Below are 23,903 nucleotides of genomic sequence, written 5' to 3' on the forward strand. Positions count from 1 at the left end.
GAGCTGATAATCGAGTGGTTCCAATTGGAGGTGAAATATTACCCTCTTAGTTTTCCAACGCCTCGTAGAACGCCTGATTTGACCATGTAACGAAGAAATGGCAGCTTTTTTAAGATCGTTGCGCGTTGCAGAATTCGTTAGAATGCATTACTGTACAGCACCCTTGGTCGATCGACTGACCTACATGGTCGATCGACCAGAGCGCGAATTCCAGAAGCTACTGTGCCAGGTACCTTGGTCGATCGACTGGACTCAGTGGTCGATCGACCAAGCTTCGAATCTGACGCAAATTAAGAACGAGAATTAGAAAGCCCATTGTATTTTAGGTTTAGGAATGAGAGTTGCGTGATTACTCTATTTAAGGATGACTCCTGTAATCAGTGGGAGGAGGACCGAATCTCGGGGAATACCGAGATCAGGTATTCGCCATAGTTTAGTTTTGCAATTACTTTAAATTTCTCAATAAAAGTTCGTTCTTTGCATTCAATTATAATTCTTCTTTTTGCCTCTTGTTTCTGTAATTGTTCCTTTATTTCAGTTTTAATTCGTTGCTTTAATTCGTTTCAGTAGTTTAGAATTGATTGGATTAGTTCCCAAAGCCATCAATATTTCGTTTTATGCATCTCTATTGCTTAGTTAGTTTAATTATGTATTCGTTTTCATTAATTGTTAATTTAGTTGTTGTTATCAATTCTATCATGCGTAGCTAAATATTCCCGTGCTAAGATGCGAGGGGATCTGTAGCGAAGACGACGTAGAATAGGTGACCTGATGTCGGCCTTTGGTCGATCGACTGGATTAGTCAGTCGATTGACTGGACCTGTTGGTCGATCGACCAGCTTAGCTGGTCGATCGACTGACGAGCGATAGTTTAGCTTTCGCTTCAATGTTTTAATTGCAATATTTGACAACGAGACCGAGAGGAGACTTGTTAAATACTTAGGAATTAACCAACCCACAGATCGAGAGATAGGGAAGAGAAATTGACTAAATTGAAATGACTAAATTTTACTAAGATCGAAAGATAGGTAAAGTTTAGGCATTAGGAATCACTTTTCAGGGCGAGAGCTAGTATTAGTGAGACCTAGGGACCAGAAGCATAGGCTGAGAGGCGCTACTAGTTAAGAATGGACCGAGAGGACTTCTTATTTTCCCACCTATCGTGATTATTCAGACTTACTTAGGAACCCATCGTCGTAGCTACAGTGAACCGACCATTTTAGCATTCTTTTTATCATTGTTTACATCTTCTTCTACTATTATTTGTTTATTTAGTTTATATTATTAGATTTAGTTATAATTCTCATCAAAACCCCCTCACTGTTACCGTTAAGACTAGAATTGAAAGCAACTATAAATTCCCTACCTCCCTGTGGTTCGACCCTGACTGCCGCTATCTATAGTAGTAGTTTGGAAAATTATAAATTTATCTTTAGTACTCTACGACGGTATCAAAAGGACGGGCTCCTGCCCAAAGTGAAGTGACAAAAGAGACTATTTACAAGTATACAACAAACAGCCAACAAACTAGTCCAGACGACCCCTCAGCTCAGCTACCGTTGCCTCAAGAGCGGCGATCTCAGTGTCTCTAACCTCGAGCTGTCTCAGCAAGTGGGCCGTCTCATCCTGGGACTATGTCAGCTCACGCTCCAAGGCACACTCCCTCTACATAGAAGAAATGGAGCAATGTTTTACTTTAATTTACTTCACAAGACTGGAAATAAGTAATAAGAAACGGGAATGGAAGGTTCATACCTGCCTCCCGGAACCACCAGCAAGGGCCTCGTTGGCTGTAGCTCGCAGCCGGTTGGCCATCCTCCATAGCTCCACGTGCCTGGATGGTGCCACCTTCATTCAAATACAGAAAAGGTTCAAGTAAATGCATTCATATGTAATAAGGCATAAAAGCACAAAAGACAACAAAAGTTGGAGGCTTACCCTTCTCACGATGTGCTGCCACTCATCCAGATCTACATCGGCCACCGCCTCGCCGAATTCCCAGATCTCCGAGATCGTCGTTAAAACCGTCGAGTCAGTGTACTCCAGTGTCTCTGGAAAAGCTGGGGGCTCGACGCCCGCCACCTCGATCTCCTGCAAAGCTCAAATGATTCATAATTTTGATGATCATTTATCCTTTATTTCTTTTGTCAAAGACAAAAAAGCAGTAAGTATGCTTACCACGATTGGCCAATACGCCAATCTCTGACAAAGAAACTCCGCGTACTCCTCGCCAGGAAGAAGGAGAGCGTCACCACTCGCAGCGGCCAGGTCCGTCATCCTCTCAGCCTCCGAAGGCTCCCTATCGTCCGTGGAGGATCGATGGGAACCGTGAAAGCGTCACGGGAGCACTGTCGAGCCAAACACTCACCCAAGTACCACACATGCCCCATGGGCATCGTCAACAGCAGCCGACTCGAACTCCGAGGACGGAAAACCTCATCTACGAAAGCAGGAGCTCTAGTGTAGCTCTCCCAGGGTCGGGGCACCCACTAAAGCAAGAGAACGGGGGTCATTCCTGTGACCACCTCTAAGCAAAGAAAAAGAAATGAAAATACAAATCAAGAATGTTTACGCTGTCCAAGCTCAGGGCGTTGACGCCCCTCCGGCAAACGTCGTAAGAAGAGCGCTGATTCTTCCGATGGCACACGATCCAGTCTCTAACGATGGGGTACTCCCTCGGTACGTCCGCTGCCCTCGTGGGCGCGAAACTGGGAAAGTAGGAGTACACCCATGCCTGTAGAGATATAGCGGTGATTACAACTCATTCTCTACAAAAATGATGTTTTATATTTTCAAAAAAATAATAAAATGGAAGAATAATGACAAAATGATCTTTCATGTTTGCAAGAAAGGTTCGTACCTCCAACAAAAGTCCAGGACCAACAGTGGCAGGAGAAGTCCCCTTCTCCATCAACTCCGGACAAACCATGGCCCTCATGTAGCGAGTGAAGACCGTAAAGCTAGGAGTAACCTACTCCCAACGACCTAGGCTACTCAAGTCAGTAAGAAACGGAATAGGCTTCGTCGACAGCCTCTTCCCCTTGTCTTTGAGGTAAATCGAAGATAAGAATCACCACAACCACAAACGAGCCCGCTGCTCAGCAGTGCATGGAGGTGGAGGCTCCATGCGTTCATCCATCCTCACCCTCGCCGGAACCCTGCCGCCAAAGTAGTCCCTCACATAGGAACTCGGCACCAAAGCAGGAACCTGGGCCGCACTCGTAGCCAGGTTTCAGCCAATCAGACTCCTCGCCTCGGCCGAGTCTACTCTCATGGCCATCGACGACCACACCACCGGCTCTTCTCCACATGGTAGACCCGAGGTCATGCCGTAGTCCTCTAGAGTGACTCCGATCTCTCCAAAAGGCATATGGAAAGTCGAGGTAGTGTCCCAAAACCGATCAAGAAAAGCTCGAATCAGGCTCAGGTTCGCCCGAATCTTTCTTTCCTTGATCTCTCTCCAAGCCCGCACTGAGGCACCAAAAGCTCCCTGCTCGATGATGGCCTGCTTCTCCTCTCTCAGCTTCCCGAAGGCATCCATCATCATAGTGTAGCCGGAAAAGGACCTCATGTTTCCGGCATCCTGCGTCAGTTCAAAAGAAAAGCTTTCTTAAGGATGGGAAAAAGCGTAAGTAAACAACCAGAGAAGCAAACAAGGATATGCGCAACAAGTGAAGAAATAGAAAAGTGGAAGACTCACCATACTCCTTGCCATTCTGTACCACAAGTGACTCTCTGCAGCCCAAATGAGATGTCTACCATCCCATTTCGCAGCCCACTCAGGCACTCCTGCGAGATGGTGGCCGCCTCGTCCTAAGTTGGCTCTCCGTGGGGCCTCCTCCTCCTTTAGGTCCTCCTCCATCACCTGAACGGTAGAAGGCTCAAGCTTCACGTCAGTCTCCATAAAGTCTCTCCCCGATGTAGAAGGACTATCCTTTGCAATCAAAGCAAATAAAGCGATGTTAGAAGCGTTTTCGAGCATTTCAAGCATGAAAAACGACATTTCTGGCCATCTTTGGCCACGTTTTTCCAAGGTCCAACCAATCATGTGGAAGGACGGGTCAAGAATAGTCTAAGTTCAAGCCTAGTTACGGGTTTGAGTCAAAAATTCGGCAGCAATTCGCTATAATGTCAATTATGACATACAAACGTGTCCTGGAGGCGTTGTGACAAATGTTCGAGAAATAGGAATATATAAACCTTAATTTTCGACCTAAAATCAAGCTTATATGCGAATTAAAGCAAGTACAAGACACATACCTTGATTAGTCATGATTTATGGCGAGATTTGATCAAGTTCTTGACGGGATTTGGTTGGGTTTTGATGAAAGAATGAAGAAATTGTGTTTTATAATGAAAAATAAAACACTACTTAAAGTCGGGTTTTACCCAGACAGGTACGAGCTCGGAAAAAGACGTAGCACTAGCTGCGCCTTTTCCTCAACAGGATTTCTCAAAATTCGTTATTCGCGGGCCCAAGCTTCATGCGGCTATTCCTCAGCATATGGCTCTGTTTTGGCATTCTCTTCGTCCAGATCGACATTTTCGCTGCAATAGACTATAATCAACCACGATATTTTGCTTCCAGCAAGAAATTATGATTACTAAGTGCAGTTCACGGGTTTCTCCTCTTTTAGCAGAATTGTGCTTGCGATGACCCGAACAGAGATTCTCTTCAGCGGTGTTGATGGCACGTCATTGATACCTTTATTTTCCTAAACAACGCTAATGGTGCGTCGTTGATACCCTTTATATTTTCTTAAACATTGCTAATGGCGTGTCATTGATACCTTTATTTTCCTCAACAACACTAATGGCGCGTCGTTGTCGATACCCTTTATATTCTCTTCAGCGGTGCTAATGGCGCGTTGTTGTCGATACCCACTTTACCTTTATTTAACGGTGCTAATGGCGCATCGTTGTCGATATTTTTGCCTTTCTTCAACAACGCTAATGGCGCGTCGTTGATACCCTTTATATTTTTTTTCTCAACGATGCTAATGGCGCGTCGTTGTCGATACCTTTATTTTCCTCAGCGATGCTAATGGCACGTTGTTGTTGATACCTTTACCTTTCTCCTCAGCGGCGCTAATGGCGCGCCGTCGTTGATCCAGCGTATGATTCGACCCCGATAGAGTCATTGATATGTCCCCCAACGAGAGTTCATTAGTTTGTTTGAGGACAAAGACAAGCAGATTCCCCAGGTATGATTCCTTCTTATGGCTCGCGAGCTTCGTTATGTAGTCTAATGGACTTTAAATGACCTTCCCCGATAGTCGAAAGACTCTAAAATGTTCCCGGCGACAGGTCCTTGGCTCAGACCCCTTGAGCCGCCTCGCATCGCCATAATCGTCAGGTTATAATCTTCGATTGCCCTGATGGCTGTACTTTGAATTTCGCCTTGTCCAAGCCTCAGTCAAAGTGGGGGCTCTGTAAATACCTCATTTCTGCACCTCCCGCCAGCCACCCAATGATGTTTGGGCCGCATGTTTGATACGCGGAGCGATTTTATAACAGTTCATAAGTTCATCGACAAGTGATAGCTCAAACACTCGAGTCAACCTTATGGTCATCATCTACGCGCCGATACGGTCGTTTTGACAATAATTAGAGTTCATTTGGTGTCCAGGACAAAAACCGCATTATTTTCTGAGAAACCGTTTAAATGCCGGGTCGGAATGTTATGGAGTGTTCTAGAATTCTCTGGGTGTTTATTCCTAATTAAATTTAATATTTTTAAGGAAATATCTTCTGTATATTGTTGTTAGGCCTGGAAATCCGTAGACATCCCTAATCAATGTCTTACCCTAGCCTGACTATCTGGGTGCCATGATGTCAGGCTGTCAGGACACATGAAGACAGGCGCCAGGCCATGGAGAGGACAACGGTCAAAATATCAGGACGATATTAGACCAGGAAATCACATTACAAGAGGAATACATACACAGTATTAAATAAGAAGATCTCGCAATTAAAGCAGCAATTAAGGACGTAATATTGAGAATTATTACGGGCAATTAAGAAAAATATTCCGGATTAATACCAAGATCAAGCAGCCGTTCAACTGGTGACTATATAAAGAATGTTTGGGAATCATTTGAAAGGAAACAACACAAGACAAGATACAACATGCAATATTCTTATACAACTCTAAGATAATTACGTTCCATTGTGCTAAATACATAATACAATAGTGAAATCCTCTTCTCGCTTGGTGCCCGTGGTTTTTTCCCATTTAAGGGTTTTCCATGTACAAAATTCTTTGTCCTTTTATTGTTATATTTATCGTATTTATATCTCCATATTCCACCTTGACGACCTGACCTACGGACTAACTAGAGCTAGTTAACCCTACCTAAATCTACTCTGACCTGACTTTGCCTTGCGCAAAATCCACACAAAATAATTGGCGTCCACCGTGGGGCATCTAGCTCTTTAAACCCTTTTTTCTTATCCGACAAAAATTCAAAAATCATACAAAATGGCCCAGCCCACCGTTGAAGAACAGTTGAACGCAGCCCTTCAACAAATCGTTGAGTTGGAAAGCTTGAAAGAAAAAGTGGCCAAACTGAGGCAGAAATCCTGCAATTAAGAGAGTCTGAGTCAGTTCTGAAGCAAAGATTGGAAAAAACCCAAGGAGCAGGCTCTAGATTCAAGCCAGGATCTCCATTTGCATCAATTATCAAAAACATTGATTTTTGAAGTTTTGGGGGCCCAAGTGGTTCTAAATTCATCAATACTGACGATGATGGTGAGCCAAAGAATGACAATGAAAACCCGATGAAATATGCAGCCATCATGATGGCAGTAATCCAGGAAATCAAGAAACTCAATGAAAAATTCGACAAGATACCTGGAGTACCTGCCAGCCTGGAAGAAGCTGCCCCTGACAGCTATGCCGATTCGCGTTTCATAGACGAAATAGCAAAGGTAGATTTACCCAAGAATTTTATGGTCCCATCCATGAAAATCTATGATGGAACCACAGATCCACAAAACCATGTGGCCCTCTACAAACAAAAAATGCTGGCTGCATCTATTCCCAGTGAATTCAGACAAGTTTGCATGTGTAAGGTATTTGGAACAACTCTGACCAGCCCCGCTCTACAATGGTACATCAACCTGCCAACTGGGAGCATCCATTCCTTCGCCAACCTGATCAACAACTTCAACCAGCAGTTCGCGAGTAGCAGGGAGTTAGAGAAGCGATCCAGTGATATTTACCAGATTACACAGAAGCCTGATGAAGCTCTCAGGATATTCCTTGCAAGATTCAACAAAGAAAAAGTATCTATTCCCAGGTGTGACGTTGGAACAGCAGTGGAGGCATTCAGGCAGGGATTGCTACCAGACAGTGACTTATACAATGAGCTCACTAAGTATCCCTGGCACACCTTCGAAGATGTCCAGGCCAAGATTCTTGCTTTTATCAGGCTAGAAGAGGACAAGAGCTACAAGCTTGGATCATCCAGTGGACCAAAGGACTATGAAAAAAGCAATAGGAAGAGCAACAAAGGAACCAACTACAGACCCACTCCATATTCCAGGCCAAACCATTTAGAAGTCAACCTGGCACATGAATATCAAGGTAAGGCAAAAGTTTTTCCACCTATTTCCGAGCATAACTTCAGTGTTGATATTGCAGGATTGATCCAAAGGCTTGACAACATGGGGCCAGTAGTCAGATGCCCCAAGAAGACGGAAAATCCCAACCCTAGAAGGGACAATTCCAAATGGTGCGAATTCCACATGGACATTGGACACACGACGGATGACTGTTTTGTTAGGATTCATAAATCTCATATGTTTACATATTGAATATGTGAATAATTAATTTAGTCATAAAATTAATTCAAGATCTTATGCATGCAAAACTTAAAAACAAGAGTAAAGAAAATCGGATCCATACATTGTTAACTCGGCAAAATCGGATCCTTACATTGTTAACTTAAAATCTCTCCTAAGGAATTATACCCAAGGTAATACTCTTAATAATTATAATTAATATGATCTAGTATTAATTAAAATCTCAACTTAAAATTGACACAAAATATTGATTTTGTTCTTCTCTATTTCGGTTAAGAGGAGAGGATGTTGTGTGTATTTCTTACTCTAAAAATATTTCACAAATGTAGAGAGTAGTTCTTTTTCTAACACTATAAAATAATGTAGTAAGTAGTGAATAATAATAGAGGAAAAACCCTTAGTTTTTTCTCCTCTAGAAAACCAGTGGGTAGGGGGGTAATAGGCCAATGCATGGTCTTTGTTCTTCTCAAGATAAGACTAGGCATGCACGGCTACAAGCTAGAGTAATCATTGTGTTTTCTCATTTAAAATAATTAACACAATTTTAAACCCTAACCCTCCCTATTTTCGGTACACTTAGCATAAAATGGAAGGTCCATTTTAACTTGTCATTTGTCAATTTTGTCATGTGTCACATGTTACATGACATGTTACAATATAGTGTATTTTTAACATATTAAAAATCAACATATTAATAAAATATGTCACATACAAAATTTAATTAGTAATTCTTGATTACTTGTACCAAAATGGTTTATCGAATTATATATTACAACGACTTGTATTTATAATAAATTATTCAACCTGTTATAATTGTTTCGTAAACAATTATTTAATCTAAGTAATAAAACAATTCGATTACTTAGATCGTATCTAATTTCATCGAATTATATTGAGACACGTTTTTACTCACAAATCATCCGTCAATTTTAAGCAATTTAATTAACTCGTATCGGCATACGATTAATTAAATGATCAATTAAGAGTACTACCCTATAGGTATGACCTCAAGGTATCAACTGATCACCATCGTCGCACGACAGTAATGTCAAACTCTAGTCAGCCAATCATTACCGATATGTGTGGACCAGTTGAGTGTAAAAAAAATTACTTTCCCTCATGTATTCTTAAATATGATATGTAAACATGTGATCATCATGATCGACAATTGTGATCGCATTATTGTCGGGGACAGTAACTCCAACAATCTGCCACTTGTCCTCGACAAGTGTGCGTCACCAATTCTCTTGTCCTATTACTATCTCCCACTCAATGCAAAGTGTCATTCAGGTCGTACTTGCAAGTGATCATATCGAGAGTGGTTTCCTCGATCTGGAGAATAGCTGATTGACCAAAATTATCTACCATAGATACCTTCCGAGCGTGGCCACGCATTTCCAGTTCATTACTCCGCGAGTGGCCCTGAGATATTGTTATAACCCTGACAAGGGGGTGGACAATTCCTATCGCACTATTCCCTTCGACTAGCCACAACTCATCATAACTCAAAATAAGCCCTTTAACCCCATTTACGAAGGTCGTAGGAACATAAATCAAAGTTACTTTGAAATTGTGCCACCTTGGGCGAATAGTCTTTAGTCAAAAGAATCGACTCATTAGAATACTATAGTAGCTCTTGCCACGACCAGGCTATATAAATTTTCCAGAACTCTATAAGCGGTCATTAGGCCCGACAAAGTGTTCCTAACAGTCTGCCTATGTGATCGACTAGTCATCTCACATGACTCTATAGCACTTGAACTTCTCATCAATCGCATCACACTCTAGTCACTTCGAGACGTCACCTCATACCAGTGACTATGGGCAAATACCATATTAATCCGGGTATACTTTAACGGGGTTCAATATTGTCTCTACAACCCGTTTGGATGTAACAAAGTAATAAAAGAGTTTTTAAAGTAAAAACTCGAACGATAAATGCGATTATCACATATGAATAGTCAATACCTGATTACTACTTCATATTCTATAATCCACTTTGATCCTGAATGTAGTTGTTCTTCTCAATTCAATTGAAATGACATGACTCGTCATGTTAAGTCTATGAGAAGGCTTTGGTTAGTAGGTTTTATCAATTTCTTGTACCTTACTAAACCTTACTACATACTCGTTTTCCTTTGTAATGTATACATTTGCATTTCAAAAATTTCTGAGTACATGTCTAGATCCAATTTAGACATAAGCTCTCTAGTCATAGAATAGCTCCCACTATTTTCACAGTGTGCGGGACCCATCCCTCTCGCAAATCTCGTGATAGCAAGTGTACTAAATTTCCGTTGTAAGCATCTCTCATCGTTCTTTATTGCCTAGAACGATTCTAACTAATCCATTTCTTAAATAACATAGCCACAATGGTTCCTTAACCATCTTTAGGTGTTTTGAATACGGTTTTTGTCCGAAACCTTATACAATCTCAACAGTCATTAGTGTAAGCCCTTACACAAATTAGTGAATTGCATCAAAACACTTAACTTTATATCCTTAATGCTTCTACAAGAACTTAAGGATAATCTATATGGCTATTTGGTAACTATTACTTAAATTCGATTTTGAAACAGTTCATCATACTCAAAGTATATGAAGTGTTATACATCATTACTCATTTAATTGATCCAAAAGGAAGCAAATGGAATCAATCAAATATGTTCAACTCGATTGAACTAATCATGAATCTTATCAACATAAGACTTCTTATTTGACGCTAATATCATGTAGATTTATCTCCATAAATCCGGATATTAAAGGTGTATTATAATACTCCAAAAGTCTTAAATCATTCCCAATGATCAATATGTCATCCACATATAAGTCTAATTAAAATTACCGTGACTCCCACTAAACTTCATGTGTAAACATAACTTCTCGACCCATTGAGAAAAGTTTTATAACATGATCAAAACATTGACTCCAACTCATTAATGTCATACTTAAGACTATCTCTTAAGTTTCACATTGTCTTAGGATTGTAAGAATCTACAAAACTCATAACATGTATAGAATACATTCCTTCTTTGAAGAATTGGGTTTTAGATTCACTCGCTATATATCTCATCATAACGAAATGCAATCCCTAAGAAGATCTGAATAGTGCAAAACACTTTTGCAACTAATCAAGCTTTGATATCTCATTTTGATATCCAACAATTCCACTTGGAATTTATTTCGGATTTTCATGGCTCTAAGCCTTGTATTGAGTTGTGAGTTAAACACTCTCATTTAAGTCATATGATCATTACTTTCCAGAAGTAACTTGAATCAAACAATTTCTTTGTAAGTTGTAAGCTTTTTACTTTCTTAAAAGTAACATGAATTCATCATCTTCAACAAGTGATGAGTTCAACCTCCTAGGTTTCGAAGAAACAACGTCATGTAGCCATGAAAAACCAGTTTCTTGCGACATACAATTTTTTGACACAATTCTTTTGTGGCTCTTGAATAATTTCTCCCACTCTGTCTTCTAGAAATAAACTTGTATTCTAGAAAGACAGCTTCATGAGCCACAAACCCGTTGTACTCATGATTATTGTAAGGAAAAATGAGCATTTGTTTCTTGTGAAAACTTACAAGTATGGTACCCTACCATTTCATATCTCATATGAATCGTTTTAGATATAGTGCAAAAATAATTTACACAATATGATAAAATCCCCAAAAGGATCAAGTAACTCAAAGAAACTTGATTAAAGTCCAAACCATATCGAATAGAGTTTGATTTCTTTATCCAACCACACATTATCCCATAATGCGTGCAAAGAGTGATTAACTTGTGATACTATATCACATTTCCTTTGGCTTATATCAAAGTCTTCACTTTGATAATCCCTTCACGACTAAATCGTGATTCCTGGAACTCTTTGAACTTCTTCAAAGATTTCTCTTTTTACCTTATTAAGTGAACACATTAGTGTCAACTTAAATCGTTGGTAAAATAAAATGATCAACGTAATTTGGATCAATGATTTACATCCTCGATCTCCTTTTCAACCAAAAGCACGAGACATCTTGCTTTGAATACAACATACGCATATACCATAAGATTAACAATCTAATGGTTCCAAGAGTACTCGATAACTCTTTGCGTTCATCATTCCAGAATTTAAGGTTTAATCTTGGGTTACCAGTTTGAGTCTTGCATCATCTACATGATATATCATTCTAGTTTGGTTTAGAATATAATCACCTTTGATAATGGGCTAGCCATACATCAAATCGTGGTGTATAGGGTCACAAAAGTGAAACCTCTTTTGTATCTTAACAAGTTTATATTCTTATTTAGAGTTTATGCACTTAATAGTCATAATTAAGTACAACTTTAAATCCAAAACTAGATTGAGTACACAATAACTCTATCTCTCGACATCATTTATTGCTAGTCGTCATATTCTAATCATCCTATGTATCAAATACAATGATGAAAACCACCACCGGTTTCTAATATTGACGAAGTAGTACTAGCAAAATTTATGTCAATCAAATAAACATTTAAAGAAGAAGGTCCCATTAGATGTCCCACAACTAACTTACTGATTCTTCAATAATTTGGGGTACTTTCCTTTCTAGCGTCCAACAATTAAGATAATGGAAACTTTATCGTTCGGGATTGATAGGTTTAGTATCGTTATTCTCAATAACTTTACTTTTTCCATTACCTTGTATCAATTTCATTCTAATTTTACTTCTTAGAACCTCGTCCTTTTCTTAACGGTTAAGAGAATGCTCCCACTCAATTCAATGAGTTTTTGCTTAGAGAAGCAAGATTGAATTTCATGAAGACTAGTCTTCATTCGTTCATTTAGTCTTAAAACTTTCATTGAAGTGGTTGCTTTATTTTGGTCAATTATGACTTCTAACAAATCTAATTACCAAATGATTTAACGTTTCAAAGTACTTAATTCAATTAATCACATGAAAAATAATCCATTGTAAGTAGATATGTTAGTCAAGAATCAAAAACCCTTTTGATCATGAGTAATTTTCATCTATACTCTTCACAAGAGACCCTTTAATGGATAACACGAGGTTTTAGAAGAAAATTCATATTTGTCTTTAGTTATGATGTTTTAATGGAGATTTGAATTAAAATCGAAATGATATCGTATAAATTGAGGTAAAGAAATAGAACAATATGATAACGGAATAAAGAAAACAAAACATTTATCGCTATAATAATACTTGTAAATAATTTAACAAGATATGAGCATTTATATAGTGACCTCTACCCAACTATTATAAATGATTCCAAGATCCAAATTCATATTAACTTGGGCATGCTTTGGCGATACAACCCTCATCAATATAACTCGGTGTATTAACTCTTTAATCGATTCTACTTTTAGAACTCTTGGTTGATAAAATTACATTAATATTTATCTTTAGCCCAAAACACATCCGGCTATGGTCGAGAATACTTTTGTTGAGTTCAACCCAAATTTCGAATAAATGTGTCCATGATCCAAATTCACATTAACTTGGGAATGCTTTGGCGATACAACTCTCATGAACATGAATTTGGTGGATAGACATTTATCACCCACTTCCCCTACGTAACAAGGTTTGTACCCCGGTTAGGCCGAGCGCACTCCCTCACGAAATAGGTTTTCATGGTTTCTAATTTTTGGTAAGGCTAAGTCTCAATTGTCTATTTAGCGAGAGGTCATGTCAATTTATTATCTATCACGTTTTAAGTGAACTAAAGCGGTGAACTACGATAATTATAATTGACACGGTCGATAACCTCGATTTAAAATGCGTGTTTAGTTATAGCGATTTAGCGATGCATGCAACATATAAATAAAATGCAAAGCATAAAAATAAAGTCCCACTACAACAAATTGTCACTTGCGCCACGAATTATGCCACGGAAATTTATAATTCGTGGCTAAATTATGCTTAGCCATGGGAAAAATTTATTCATTATTTTGGAAAAAAAGTTATGCCACGGGATAACTTTTCCAGTGGCAAAAAGTCACTTGCGCCACGAATTAGGCTACACCCGTGGCAAATAATCATTTTAGCCACGAACTATGTCACAACCGTGGCGAAATTTTATTTAGCCACGAATTGTTCCGTGGCAAAAAAAATTTAGCCACGAACTAAAGAACACCCGTGGCAAGTATCTTGCCCGACTTAAATTAAGATATTTTCATGTTAAGGCAAACCTAAAAATTGTTTGTTTAAAATAAATACAAAATCTGAATGAAATTTAATCAAATATAAATAATATGAAAATACATTTAAATATAAAATTTTGTAAACACTTTGATTAATTTAATTAATATTTTTTTATTGTATTATTTACTTTATGAAGAAATTTAAAATTTTATAAACTTATATGCAAATAAAGAAAAGTTTACCATTTAAATTTTTTGATTTTTTTACAAATCACAATAATGTTTTGCAGGTTTTTCAAAACATTGCTAATTTAAGAATTTTGTTTTAATATATAATTATGTTTATTAAAGTCGTGATTTTCTTTTTATTTTTTAATTAAAATATTATAATCTTGAAAAAAAATCTTAAATAATCGTATCACATTTAAAGACATAACATATAAAATTAAATAAAAAAGCTATGTATCATCTATCTTAGATAAATCTAAAATTAACATATTGCCAAACTGTTTCAATCCAAATTTCATTTGCAACTTTATTTGTAAGATAATTATAGAAAAATTTGAATTTGATATAAAATTTAACTTGGCGAAAAAAAATTTGGGAAAATTGTTTTTAGAGGTGAAAAATAAACGAAAATTAGATTACAAAATCGATTTAATAAAATAAGTGCGATAAGAAATGAAAGTAAAAAAATGCTCCCACAAATAAATTAAGAAAAAAACATATTGAAAAAATTATTAATATAAAAAATTCAAGGGTTAATTGATAAACAGTACCAATATAAGGAACCTTGTTCATAATGAGTACCGGCAAAATCAATAATTAGTAATCAATACCAAAATATTAACTTTTTTCGACAATAGGTACTAAGTCGCCTGAAAATCTAATCTCAACATATTTGAAAAAGTCCAAAAAACCATCATTGAAGTACAAATCACCACTCACCCAATTTCAAAATCCCTCTCTTTGATGAAAACGCCTTTAAAGTAGTAAAAAAATTAGAGTAAGAAAGTGACTTGGTACTTATCATAGAAAAAAGTAATATTTTGTTATATTACTAATTATTGATTATGTTGGTATTGATTATGAAAAAGATGACTAATGTTGGTAGTGTTTATCAATTTACCCAATTTTCAATATGGAGAAACGTTTTTCATTGAAAATGGGCGCATCACAGGGAAAATATAGAAATTATAAATAATTAATGTCACATGTGCAAATAATGTGAAAATTTTGAGAAAGGAAACGATAAATCATATCAAAGAGAATCCAGTTTAAGAAAATAAGCGATTTTGTTTTACGACAGTGTTTTTCGTGTTTTTTGGGTAAAAAGTGACAACGTTTGGTTAATAGTAACCACTTTGGGGGAGGGGGAAATACCTTTAATTATAAAAAGTTGTCATTATTTTACCAAAAAATGGTTACATTTTTCATATCGTAGGTACCACGGTCATACAATAGAATTTGCGTAAAAAAATATACGAAAAAATGAGTACATGAGAAATCAAAAAATAAGAATGTCGATAAACTAAAGAAATAAAAAATGTTAGAAAAACACGATTAAGTTTAGTTTTTAGAGAAAATGGTTTTGCTAACTTGGGCAAAAAAATGACATCAAAATCATTAGTCGGAAGGGTATCATCGAAAATTTGATTGTTTTGGCTAAAATAATGTTTTCCCATAAAAATTCGTTAATCATGTAACATTTGTTTAATTAAATAGTACTAAAGGTAAATTTTGAAAGTAAGAAATAAACTTAAAAGGATTCAAAGTGCTAATTATATCAACAAGGTTAACTTTCAATTTCTGTAGCACATCAAAAAGAAACTCTACAGTTAAGCGTGCTCAGGTGAGAGTAGTGTTGGGATGGGTGACCTCCTGGGAAGCCTCTGTGATGCGCGCGAGTGCATGACTGGTGAAATCAAAGAACGTTCAAGTGAATCGAGTTAACTAGTGAAGCCAGTACCGAGATTGTCACGGTTCCATATATGATAAAATATTGATCGTGAAAAAAAAAATATTTTACATTTTATTTATTTAATTTTCATATATATTGTTTGCCACGGGAATTAGTTTTTCGCCACGGGAAATTTTTTTGGCCACGAGAGTTTTTAGCCACGAGAGAATCAGCGGCCAAAAATTTAATAATAGCCACGTTCTTGTTTTTACCGTGGCTATCTCTTTGCCACGGCCACTTGCGCTACGGAAGGTATTCCCGTGGCCAAATGATTTAGCCACGGAAATTTAACACTTGCGCCACGAATTTAGCCATGGCCCAAGTTCTCATTTGTAGTAGTGTCCTAGTATGGCCTTCCTAAAATAGTAAATCTAATAAACTATTTTACAAATTCGGAAACCAATTCCTTTGGTCCCTTGAACTTCATATGGAACGCACTTCAAGGGAACACCTTCTTTGATGAACCGCCTTCTCAAATGACACCGTCTTCAAGGAACTCCGGAATACTTAAATTACAAAATGAATTACATAATTTCCTATTATACATTTGTAATTAAAATTTAAATCTATTAAATTACAAAATGGTGACACGAGATCACAATAATTACAAATCGAATCGGTATTCCCATACATCCGGGTAATACCAATTAAAAAACTACGACCATACTAAGTAAAATTACATAATTCCAAAATTATATAAAACAAAATATGACAATCATAAATAAAATGTAGCATTAAAATATGTATGAACATGCTCAATTTTATCCTAAATCGCCTTATAAGAGCCAATATCGTATATTACATCGGTTTTTATGGATTTGCGTGATTTAACTTATTAAAATCACAATATGTTACATAAATTCATATTTATGTTCAAGTTAATTACCCTAACCATCTTAGGACTCAAAAGTTAGTCTTCGCTAACATTTTGACAATAATTCAACTTGATTTCTTAATATTGTTCATAATGGACCCAAAAATACAATATTATACTATAAACTCCAAATTAAATTATATATATTCCAAAATTTGAAATTCAAACTCATGAATATTATGGAAAAATATCATGACACTCATAATGTTCAAAACTTAGGTTAAAAATTTCGAAAATTTTCCGAGAAGAACATCGTTGCGGTTTATCGGTTTCATCAATTATGACCATTAACGTATGAGCAAATTAACTTTAACCAACTTTTCACTTTTAGATCTGAAATGTGGGATAAAATACAACATATTACGTTTTTCTTTAGTAATGAAATATGTTTTAGCATTATATACTAAATAAAATCACTAATTATTGAATTTTTACTCAAAAATTCATAAATCATGCTAAAGGAGTCCAATACCTCTAAGATTTTTACATACACTGAGTAAAAATGCATGTGACAACATATTAAATTTTCATGACCAGATTCGAAATATAACTCATATTAACCTAATAAACCCTTTAAATTCGATTGAAGGTTACAAAATCAATATTTCATGCAAAATAACTTAGTTTATCACGAGATTTAACATGTCATCAGTAGATAATATATGTGAAAAGTTATCCAAAAATCACTGAAAATTTAGAAGTTTAACTATTTTTCGTCCAAAAATGACATTTTCCTCATAAAAATCACATTTTAATGTCAATAATATATAAAATGAAAAATAAAATCCATAAATCGTCCCATATGACTTAAAATGAATTTAGGACCAGAAACTTTTAACATGCAAAATTATTTCATGATTTATCTTCATAAATCCTAAATAACAAGTTTTATATGTTAACTAATTAACTCGAAAAAACAAACATGATTTTGCATGCAACAACCACAATGCTCTGATACCACTTGTTAGGATTCATAAATCTAATATGTTTACATATTGAATACGTGAATAATTAATTTAGTCATAAAATTAATTCAAGATCTTATGTATGCAAAACTTAAAAACAAGAGTAAAGAAAATCGGATCCTTACATTGTTAACTCGGCAAAATGGGCACTAGTAAGTTCACCTTCTTACTAGATCTTGAGCTTTCCAAAATGGAAGAATAAGATTCAAGTGTAGAATCTCTTCTAAGGAATTATACCCAAGGCAATACTCTTAATAATTATAATTAATATGATCTAGTATTAATTAAAATCTCAACTTAAAATTAACACAAAATATTGATTTTGTTCTTCTCTATTTTGGTTAAGAGGAGAGGATGTTGTGTGTATTTCTTACTCTAAAAATATTTCACAAATGTAGAGAGTAGTTCTTTTTCTAACACTATAAAATATTGTAGTAAGTAGTGAATAATAATAGAGGAAAAACCCTTAGTTTTTTCTCCTCTAGAAAACCAGTGGGTAGGGGGGAAATAGGCCAATGCATGGTCTTTGTTCTTCTCAAGATAAGACTAGGCATGCACGGCTACAAGCTAGAGTAATCATTGTGTTTTCTCATTTAAAATAATTAACACAATTTTAAACCCTAACCCTCCCTATTTTCGGTACACTTAGCATAAAATGGAAGGTCCGTTTTATTTTGTCATTTGTCAATTTTGTCATGTGTCACATGTTACATGACATGTTACACTATAGTGTATTTTTAACATATTAAAAATCAACATATTAATAAAATATGTCACATACAAAATTTAATTAGTAATTCTTGATTACTTGTACCAAAATGGTTTATCGAATTATAAATTACAACGACTTGTATTTATAATAAATTATTCAACCTGTTATAATTGTTTCGTAAACAATTATTTAATCTAGGTAATAAAACAATTCGATTACTTAGAACGTATCTAATTTAATCGAATTATATTGAGACACGTTAATTTTACTCACAAATCATCCGTCAATTTTAACCAATTTAATTAACTCGTATCGGCATACAATTAATTAAATGATCAATTAAGAGTATTACCCTATAGGTATGACCTCGGGGTATCAACTACTCACCACCGTCGCACGACAGTAATGTCAAACTCTAGTCAGCCAATCATTACCGATATGTGTGGACTAGTTGACTGTAAAAAAAATTACTTTCCCTCATGTATTCTTAAATATGAGATTTAAACATGTGATCATCATGATCGACATTTGTCATCGCATTATTGTCGGGGACACTAACTCCAATAATCTCCCACTTGTCCTCGACAAGTGTGCGTCACCAATTCGCTTGTCCTATTACAATCTCCCACTCAATGCAAGGTGTCTTTCGGGTCGTACTTGCAAGGGATCATATAGAGAGTGGTTTCCTCGATCTGGAGAATAACTGATTGACCAGAATTATCTACCATAGATACCTTCCGAGCGTGGCCACGCATTTCCAGTTCATTACTCCTCGAGTGGCCCTGAGATATTGTTATAACCCTGACAAGGGGGTGGAGCACTATTCCCTTCGACTAGCCACAGCCCATCATAACCCAAAATAAGCCCTTTAACCCCATTTACGAAGGTCGTAGGAACATAAATCAAAGTTACTTTGAAATTGTGCCACCTTGGGCGAATAGTCTTTAGTCAAAAGAATCGACTCATAAGAATACTATAGTAGCTCTTGCCACGACCAGGCTATATAAATTTACAGAACTCTATAAGCGGTCATTAGGCCCGACAAAGTGTTCCTAACAGTCTGCCTATGTGATCGACTAGTCATCTCACATGACTCTATAGCACTTGAACTTCCCATCAATCGCATCACACTCTAGTCACTTCGAGACGTCACCTCATACAAGTGACTATGGGCAAATACCATATTAATCCGGGTTTACTTTAACGGGGTTCAATATTGTCTCTATAATCCGTTTGGGTGTAACAAAGTAATAAAAGAGTTTTTAAAGTAAAAACTCGAACGATAAATGCGATTATCACATATGAATAGTCAATACCTGATTACTACTTCATATTCTATAATCCAGTTTGATCCTGAATGTAGTTGTTCATCTCAATTCAATTGAAATGACATGACTCATCATGTTAAGCCTATGAGAAGGCTTTGGTTAGTAGGTTTTATCAACTTCTTGTACCTTACTAAATCTTACTACATACTCGTTTTCCTTTGTAATATATAAATTTGCATTACAAAACTTTCTGCGTACATGTCTAGATCCAATTTAGACATAAGCTCTCTAGTCATAGAACAACTCCCACTATTTTCACAGTGTGCGGGACCCATCCCTCTCGCACATCCCGTGATTGCAAGTGTACTCAATTTCCGTTGTAAGCATCTCTTATTGTTGTTTATTGCCTAGAACGATTCTAACAAATTCATTTCTTAAATAACATAGCCACAATGGTTCCTTAACCATCTTTAGGTGTTTTGAATACGGTTTTTGTCCGAAACCTTATACAATCTCAACAGTCATTAGTGTAAGCCCTTACACAAATTAGTGAATTGCATCAAAACACTTAACTTTAGGGGGTGTTTGGTTGGAGCTTTTGGAATGGATTGGAATGGATTCAGGCCATTCCAATGTTTGGTTGGAGCATTTTGGAATGGAGTTAGATACCTGTTAGATTCTAACTCCATTGCAACCCCTTGGAATCCCATACCCATCTCTCTCCCCAAGTTTCCAACTCCATTCCACCAAACACATTATTATTTCCATACCCGAATTGAACCAAACAACTTTAAACATGTATGGGGTCCTAACTCCATACCTCCTTGGAGTTAGAATCCATTCTATTCCATACCTAATGTTTGAACCAAACGCCCCCTTATATCCTTAATGCTTCTACAAGAACTTAAGGATAATCTATATGGCTATTTGGTAACTATTACTTAAATTCGATTTTGAAACAGTTCATCATACTCAAAGTATATGAAGTGTTATACATCATTACTCATTTAATTGATCCAGCAGCGGAAGCAAATGGAATCAATCAAATATGTTCAACTCGATTGAACTAATCATGAATCTTATCAACATAAGACTTCTTATTTGACGCTAATATCATGTATATTTATCTCCATAAATCCGGATATTAAAGGTGTATTATAATACTCCAAAAGTCTTAAATCATTCCCAATGATCAATATGTCATCCACATATAAGACTAATTAAAATTACCGTGACTCCCACTAAACTTCATGTGTAAACATAACTTCTCGACCCATTGAGAAAAGTTTTATAACATGATCAAAACATTGACTCCAACTCATTAATGTCATACTTAAGACTATCTCTTAAGTTTCACATTGTCTTAGGATTGTAAGAATCTACAAAACTCATAACATGTATAGAATACATTCCTTCTTTGAAGAAGTGGGTTTTAGATTCACTCGCTATATATCTCATCATAACGAAATGCAATCCCTAAGAAGATCTGAATAGTGCAAAACACTTTTGCAACCAATCAAGCTTTGATATCTCGTTTTGATATCCAACAATTCCACTTGGAATTTATTTCGGATTTTCATGGCTCTAAGCCTTGTATTGAGTTGTGACTTAAACACTCTCATTTAAGTCATATGATCATTACTTTCCAGAAGTAACTTGAATCAAACAATTTCTTTGTAAGTTGTAAGCTTTTTACTTTCTTAAAAGTAACATGAATTCATCATCTTCAACAAGTGATGAGTTCAACCTCCTAGGTTTCGAAGAAACAACGTCATGTAGCCATGAAAAACCAGTTTCTTGCGACATACAATTTTTTGACACAATTCTTTTGTGGCTCTTGAATAATTTCTCCCACTCTGTCTTCTAGAAATAAACTTGTATTCTAGAAAGACAGCTTCATGAGCCACAAACCCGTTGTACTCATGATTATTGTAAGGAAAAATGAGCATTTGTTTCTTGTGAAAACTTACAAGTATGGTACCCTACCATTTCATATCTCATATGAATCGTTTTAGATATAGTGCAAAAATAATTTACACAATATGATAAAATCCCCAAAAGGATCAAGTAACTCAAAGAAACTTGATTAAAGTCCAAACCATATCGAATAGGGTTTGATTTCTTTATCCAACCACACATTATCCCATAATGCGTGCAAAGAGAGATTAACTTGTGATACTATATCACATTTCCCTTGGCTTATATCAAAGTCTTCACTTTGATAATCCCATCACGACTAAATCGTGATTCCTGGAACTCTTTGAACTTCTTCAAAGATTTCTCTTTTTACCTTATTAAGTGAACACATTAGTGTCAACTTAAATCGTTGGTAAAATAAAATGATCAACCTAATTTGGATCAATGATTTACATCCCCGATCTCCTTTTCAACCAAAAGCACGAGACATCTTGCTTTGAATACAACATACGCATATACCATAAGATTAACAATCTAATGGTTCCAAGAGTACTCGATAACTCTTTGCGTTCATCATTCCAGAATTTAAGGTTTAATCTTGGGTTACCAGTTTGAGTCTTGCATCATCTACATGATATATCATTCTAGTTTGGTTTAGAATATAATCACCTTTGATAATGGGCTAGCCATACATCAAATCGTGGTGTATAGGGTCACAAAAGTGAAACCTCTTTTGTATCTTAACAAGTTTATATTCTTATTTAGAGTTTATGCACTTAATAGTCATAATTAAGTACAACTTTAAATCCAAAACTAGATTGAGTACACAATAACTCTATCTCTCGACATCATTTATTGCTAGTCGTCATATTCTAATCATCCTATGTATCAAATACAATGATGAAAACCACCACCTAGGTTTCTAATATTTAAGTAGTACTAGCAAAATTTATGTCAATCAAATAAACATTTAAAGAAGAAGGTCCCATTAGATGTCCCACAACTAACTTACTGATTCTTCAATAATTTGGGGTACTTTCCTTTCTACCGTCCAACAATTAAGATAATGGAAACTTTATCGGTCGGGATTGATAGGTTTAGTATCGTTATTCTCAATAACTTTACTTTTACCATTACCTTGTATCAATTTCATTCTAATTTGACTTCTTAGAACCTCGTCCTTTTCTTAACGGTTAAGAGAATGCTCCCACTCAATTCAATGAGTTTTTGCTTAGAGAAGCAAGATTGAATTTCATGAAGACTACTCTTCATTCGTTCATTTAGTCTTAAAATTTTCATTGAAGTGGTTGCTTTATTTTGGTCAATTATGACTTCCAACAAATCTAATTACCAAATGATTTAACGTTTCAAAGTACTTAATTCGATTAAGCACATGAAAAATAATCCATTGTAAGTAGATATGTTAGTCAAGAATCAAAAACCCTTTTGATCATGAATAATTTTCATCTATACTCTTCACAAGAGACCCTTCAATGGATAACCTGAGGTTTTAGAAGAAAATTCATATTTGTCTTTAGTTATGATGTTTTAATGGAGATTTGAATTAAAATCGAAATGATATCGTATATATTGAGGTAAAGAAATAGAACAATATGATAACGGAATAAAAAAACAAAACATTTATCGCTATAACAATACTTGTAAATAATTTAACAAGATATGAGCAGTTATACAGTGACCTCTACCTAGCTATTATAAATGATTCCAAGATCCAAATTCATATTAACTTGGGCACGCTTTGGCGATACAATCCTCATCAATATAACTCGGTGGATTAACTCTTTAATCGATTCTACTTTTAGAACTCTTGGTTGATAAAATTACATTAATATTTATCTTTAGCCCAAAACACATCCGGCTATGGTCGGGAATACTTTTGTTGAGTTCAACCCAAATTTCGAATAAATGTGTCCATGATCCAAATTCACATTAACTTGGGCACGCTTTGGCGATACAACCCTCATGAACATGAATTTGGTGGATAGACATTTATCACCCACTTCCCCTACGTAACAAGGTTTGTACCCCGGTTAGGCCGAGCGCACTCCCTCACGAAATAGGTTTTCATGGTTTCTAATTTTTGGTAAGGCTAAGTCTCAATTGTCTATTTAGCGAGAGGTCATGTCAATTTATTATCTATCACGTTTTAAGTGAACTAAAGCGGTGAACTACGATAATTATAATTGACACTGTCGATAACCTCGATTTAATATGCGTGTTTAGTTATAGCGATTTAGCGATGCATGCAA

The sequence above is a fragment of the Silene latifolia genome, chromosome 8 (genome assembly GCF_048544455.1).
Source record: "Silene latifolia isolate original U9 population chromosome 8, ASM4854445v1, whole genome shotgun sequence".
NCBI lineage: Eukaryota > Viridiplantae > Streptophyta > Magnoliopsida > Caryophyllales > Caryophyllaceae > Silene > Silene latifolia.